Source organism: Grammomys surdaster, unplaced genomic scaffold (genome assembly GCF_004785775.1).
Source record: "Grammomys surdaster isolate TR1022 unplaced genomic scaffold, NIH_TR_1.0 189, whole genome shotgun sequence".
NCBI classification, from domain to species: Eukaryota; Metazoa; Chordata; class Mammalia; order Rodentia; family Muridae; genus Grammomys; species Grammomys surdaster.
The window spans coordinates 3,226,500-3,232,338 of NW_021604634.1; the positions used below are offsets into that span (position 1 = coordinate 3,226,500).

General features: G+C 43.4%; 1 non-coding gene across 1 annotated transcript; it reads right to left on the bottom strand.

The window, feature by feature from the left end:
- Positions 1 to 4,921: 4,921 nt before the first annotated feature.
- Positions 4,922 to 5,084, bottom strand: LOC114622573. Its single transcript, XR_003711634.1, has one exon. It is a non-coding gene; the product is annotated as a U1 spliceosomal RNA (small nuclear RNA).
- Positions 5,085 to 5,839: the final 755 nt, after the last annotated feature.

A 5,839-nucleotide genomic window follows, 5' to 3' on the forward strand; every position in this document is an offset into this window, starting at 1 on the left:
GTCCGAGGGAAGCGAATAGTGTTTCTTGGGGATTTGGTGCAGAAACAGCTACATTCCTGGGTAGCAGCTTGCCTCCAAGTGACTAAACTTTAGGGTAAAAGTATGAGCTAAATGTGCAGGTCTGGAATTCACTGAATTACTTCCTCCGACATCCCAGTCATCAGTCGGAGATAATTTGATGATAATTGAGCTTCATAATTGAGCAACATGCAAATATTCCTTGTGAACATATTCCCAGCTACCAAAATACACGTTCACCCCCGGATCAGAACACACACGTATGTTACCCCCACCCCGTCTTTAGTCTAACCTGATTGTTGAAAAAATAAAATAAATAAATGGAAGAAGTCGTGCTGGGTTCTAGGGGGAAACACATTTCAAACTCCAGACGGGGAGGAGAAAGAGCGATTGTGATTAATCATGTTCATTACCAAGTCACTCTTCTGACCAGCACGCAGTGTGCAAGGTCTCATTACCCCTTCTGTAAGAAATGAGGGGAAAATAATCGAGCGGAATGCGGAAAAGGCAAATCCTTTGGTACATGTCTGAAGTTGGCTAAAACTTTATTATTCAGGTGAGGCTGGGTGTCCCCTCTGGGTTTGCTGTGGGTACCTGAGAGCAGGCGCACAGTGACTGAATTGTTTCAATGTATCCAAATAGCATTGAAATGGACTTAATTGTTGCACTAGAGGAAAAACCATGTGTCCCCTGAGACTATTAGTGCCATTTAAAAGGCTAAATGTATCATAAAACCTGTCTTTAACAGAATAAAATTGTACAGACCAACACAATTTTCGTTAATGTTTTCCACATTTCTTGAAATGAGAGAGAGAAGAGAGAGAGAGAGAGAGAGAGAGAGAGAGAGAGAGAGAAAGAAAGAAAGAAAGAAGAGAGAAAGATTGTGCAGTAAGTTTCTTGAATTTTAGGAGTATTTTAAATATACAGACCAAGTACTTTTTAAAAAGTTAAAAATTCAATCTGAGAATAAAACATTCTAATTTGAGAAGATAAATGTAGTCCACTGAATTTCTTTCAAAATGTGAGGTTTTAAACACAAGTAAAGATCAAAGCCACAGTGGCTCTGTAGCTTGCCTCATTGAGTATTTTGATTTTATTTTTTATTCTGGAAAATTACTTGTCCATGATATTTTTCCTGTGCTGCCTACGTTGTGCCTGGTGGGCATCAATCTGCTTTCTTTCTAGTGATGTCCGGACAGAAAAACATAGAGGAAAAGTTGAAGTCTTGCTTTTTTTTTTTTTTCTATTGAAGAGACAAAGGGAAATCCGTTCTCTCTGAAGGAGTTTGGTATATAACTGGGGGAAGGCAGAGCTGAGACAAACAGTGAATCAAACCTGAACTGAAGAAACAAATGTTTCTATTTACCTGTCTCATCTTCTAACTGGGCTTGTATATCTGCTATCAAGAAAGCTCCTTCAGATAACTTCTGTGAGTATAATTGTTATGTTACACATTTAGCTGCTACAGAAATGTATGATTCAATGCTTTATTCCCACATAGTCTGTGACATTTTCATACCTACGCAGCATACTTCTTCCCCCCTTTCTCCCATGGTCCTGAATGAGCAAGGTGTGCAGGGCTACAAAACAAAATAAAATTGTGTGTGTTCTTTTGCTCTTTCTCTGGCAAGCCCTGGTGTTTCGACAAGATCACCCAGATGTGGTCGGAGCTGGAGTCTTAGGATTACTTTGATTGCTACGGTTCTCACATGATCCTCGTTAGACTCCTAGTGAGAGAATACAATGCTAACTTCTTTATTGCTTATCAATAGACAAACATTTGAGATGTGCATGTCCAAAAGATACAGCAAACTCAGCTGTGACAGAGGCACAGAGGCATGACCATAAGGAAAGAGGCTTGGGCTGGCCAGGGTTGTTCTGCTGCGCTACAGAAATGTCCCCGGCAGTACCTCATTTTCTTCTCTGATTTGTCTTTTCTTTAGCTTTTGAGGTAAGGTCTCAGCTATTCTAGGATGGTTTTGAACTCTCTATTTAGCCATGAATAACCTTGAACTTCTGATACTCCTACCTCTGCCTCTCGAGGGCTAGGGTTATAGACATGTGCCAGCTAACGGAGCCCAAGGCTTCGCGGGTACCAGACAAGTATCCTAACAGCTTGAGCTACATTCCAGCTCAATGAACCCATTCTCAAGGACTGGCTGAAATCAGCTGTGGTTCTAGAGTTCCATGAAGTGACACCGTGAAGAAAACAGTGTTAAAGACCCCTGATATGAGGTTAGGGTGCTGACAGCTTTTGATCAGAGGTGGCCTTCTTTTTCCTAGGAGACAGAATGGGTACAGGGCACAGGAATATACTTTGTGCTGTGACTTTGCTAAGTCATACCTTTTGGGAGCAACCTGAGCATGGAATACTGGTGAGGTAGCCTGCCCCTGAGCCTGTGAGCTTTTGGAACACTGGTGAGGTAGCCTGTCCCCTGAGCACGGCATTAGCAGCCTGCAGACCTAAGGACAACTTTGTGGCCAGGAGCAGGCAGAGAGGGCCAGTGGCAGCTAGCAAAGTTGGACTTGATCTATCTGTCAAGTTGCTCTCCATCCTCCCTCTGCCACCCTAAGCCTCAGGAATCTTCTCCCACATGCAGGTCCCATCTCTCTACCCACCTGGGGGAACAAGTACATGGGGAAGTCTTCTCACTGTAACACCTCCTGGTTCAACTTAAGTTGTTCCTGGTGTCCACTAGTGCCTTGCTTTTCTCTACCTTTATTTCTCCTTAAACAACAACAACAACAAACAAAACCTTATTTGTGTGTGTGTGTGTGTACAAATGCAGCTGGTGCTTGTGTTTGTGTTTGTGTACAGTGTGTGTACATGTGCACATGCATGCATATGTACATTAAGGAATACAGGAAATGTGGAGACCCAAGGATGTCGACTTCTGGTGGTGTTCCTCATATTTTTTAAACAGCATTTCTAACTCAAACCTCCAAAGTTCCATGTGACTAAGCTGACAGCTGTCAAGCTTTGCAGACCCTAGCCTCCACCTCTCCAGCACTGGGCCTGCGAGCATACGGCACCGCGCACAGCTTCTTACAAGTACACTGAACGCAGGTTCTAACATCTACACAGGTTCAACTATTCACCTTTTTAAATCCTAATTTACCCTCCCCCCTGCCCATATCCATTTAACCTTAAGGCTGTGGCAGGAATAACCTTCCCGTCCATGCATCTTTGCCTGTGTAGCCTGACTTATCTCTTTGGCCTCATTGGTCGGTCATCTTTTTGTGAAAGACTACATCTCTCACCCCTCTTCCTCTCTAGATGCAGACTACATGCCTCTTGAAGGTGAGAACCAGGTCCCCATCACCCCTGTAGTTCCTATTGTGCCTTGAATGGGATCTTCTTCTATGCTGCTTTCCATTTAGCTGGAAAAAGACTCCTATCCTAACTCCAGTCCTACAAAAACTCCATGTTTCCTCAGAACCATGAGCTCACCAACATTTACAGGATGTGATATGTTCTTTTAAACTCCCACAGACTGTACACCAACCCCTGAACCCCTTCCTTAATTTTATTTCCTATTATCCAGGGAACACATGTTTTTCGAATTGATGGATTTAAATATACACTAGCCCTGAATTCAGTTGCTTTTCTTGCCAGTTTAGGGAGAGAATCAGATTCCACTATTCCCTGTACTCTTATATATTTTCCCTGATATACACCATAGAAAGGATTTCTGAAAGCTCCTGAAAGACAGATAATAAATCCAGTGCGTCTCCTTTCTTACGGTTTTGTGTTATATTCAGAAATACGATAGTTCTGTTTCATATTTGTATTCCCATAAGCACAGCATGTAAATAGTGAGTAAATATTTATTGAATTCAAGATGAAGAACGCAAGGAAGGAAGAGAGGGAAGTGAGGGAGGGGCAAGGGAAGGAATGGTACATCATTCTTCATTTTATTTTAATTGCTAATCAGATGCACAGTCCCCCCTCCTCCTTGTCTTAAGACCCAGTTGGGGCTTTGTGTTGTAACTTTCAGTGTAGGTTATGAAGAAGCCACAGGGTGAGTCTCTGAAAAGAAAACTCCAAGGTTTCATATTTTAAGACGAGGCAGGAGCCAGCTGTAATTATGACTGCACACTACTGTCAGCAGACGGAATGACTTCCTCCTTCCTGTCACTAACTCCCAGGTAGTTTAGTGTGAGTTATGTATGAGTTCATTTGCAATTCACCGATGCCCAACCTATTCTTCTTGAGCCATTTTCCCAGGTACTTCCCTCAGCAATGGTGTTTGGGGGGCACCCTTCTATCTGGCTGCTCTAAATAAAAAAGCAGTTAGCTTCCTTCCAATTTCAGGTGAGATTCTCTGGGTCAGCACAGAGGTGGCAGCGGAATGATATGGAGGCATACATTACAGAGAGCCTTCCATCTGCAGCATCTGGCCCTTTACACAGCTGAAGGCTAAGGCTGACTTCGAAGGGGTGTCGCCTCTAAGGGTGGCAAGATCATGAAGGTAAATCTCACTTACACTGGGCAGCTCTGGAAGAGGTGTACATAGTCATTCTCTCCTTTGAAATGGATCAGGATGGCTGGAGCAATGGAGTTCTGCAATTCGCAGTCCCAGGCAGGTAGCAGCTTAAGAGGTGCGTGATGCCCCCCTTTAAATAAAATACTACACTACGTGGCTCACAAAGGCTGTCATCCGGGGTTACTATGTTTAAGCTTCAAACTGCACATTTTTTTCGATCTTTGCTGGTTTTTACCCATCGTAAAGATGAGCAGGATTCTTTATCCAGAGACTGGGGGATCGCCAAGCTAGGGCTCCAAATCAGACCATCACACTCCAAAGCTGCTTTCTGCACACATGAACTCTCAACGTAAATGGCATGGTCCATCTTGGAAGATTTAGATGATGTATTTTTTTTGTTTTGAAAATATTTATAGGAGAGGAAAGCAGGAACACAGGTCCCCAGTACCACAAACGATGCAGTCGGTTGTTTTGTATTTAGGGAAGTGGCCAGGGTTTGGCACACCCAGGTGTAACTGGTAAGCTTCACCCTGGTAGAGCCACCTTCTTGATCATGGTATCTGCCTGCCACATAAGGAGTAGATGGGGCCTTTCTAAGGGTCCGTGTCTTCTCATTGGCACATACAGCTCCATAATGATTTCAGACAACAGGTGGACTTTAGTGTTTTACTCATCTTGCCAATATTTTCAAGAACACAGATGATTCAATAGGGAGAAGATGCTGTGAGCCTGTGGGTACCAACTGTCCATCAGTCCCATCCTGTCACATGCCTCTCCTGAGGGTGTGGCTGGGTCTCCATCACTCTTCTCTACACTGCCCCCTGCTGGGGCTGAAAGGCATCAATTTAGTTTTCTTATTAAGGGCTGACATTCAACCATGTCCCTTGGTGAGTTGAAGTCATGGGCAGCCCTTTCATTTGAATGCCTTAGCAGAGGAATTCTCCTAAAAAACTAATTCTTCAGAATGGATGGGCCACTCAAACTCCTTCCTATTCAGGGGACTTTGCAAGCTTATTTAGATATGTTGACCCCCAATCATATCTAGTGTAAGTGACAAGTGTGTACTGCTGTTTTTGTTAAATTGTGTCTGTGTGTCTGTGCATTTGTCTGTTGTGTGATTATATGTGTGTGTGTTTATTTGTCTGGGTATGTGTACTCATGGTGTCCATGGAGGCCAGAGGCATGGGTTCCTCATAGGCCTGGAGTTACATGTGGTTTTGAGCAGTCCAACACAGGTGCTAGGAAACAAACTTGGACACTCTGAAAGAGCAGCAAACACAATTAACCGCTGAGCCATTTCTCTATCCCTTGTGAATTACTGTTAAAACTATATA